Consider the following 293-nt stretch of genomic DNA (forward strand, 5'->3'; position numbering starts at 1 on the left):
CTCCCGGCTACGGCCCGCCTGAGGTGAGGCAACCTCCCGGCCGAGGGGGCGGGCGGCACGTGCTGCCCGTGGGGAGGGGGCGTGGCGGCCGTGCGGGCTGGCGGGCGGAGGCCCCCTGGCCTGGGTTCCCCGCGCTGGAGCTATCCGGGCCTGGGGGCGGTGGGTCAAGGCCGGAACCCACCGTGAAGGACGGCCCCGAGGCCCGAGTGTGCGCGGGGAGCCCAGGCGAGAAGCGGGGGAGTGGGGGGCGCGGGGAGGGCGAGGGGCTGGCGCCACCTGTGGCCTGTGCGGTG

This window comes from Suricata suricatta, chromosome 10 (assembly GCF_006229205.1).
Source record: "Suricata suricatta isolate VVHF042 chromosome 10, meerkat_22Aug2017_6uvM2_HiC, whole genome shotgun sequence".
NCBI classification, from domain to species: Eukaryota; Metazoa; Chordata; class Mammalia; order Carnivora; family Herpestidae; genus Suricata; species Suricata suricatta.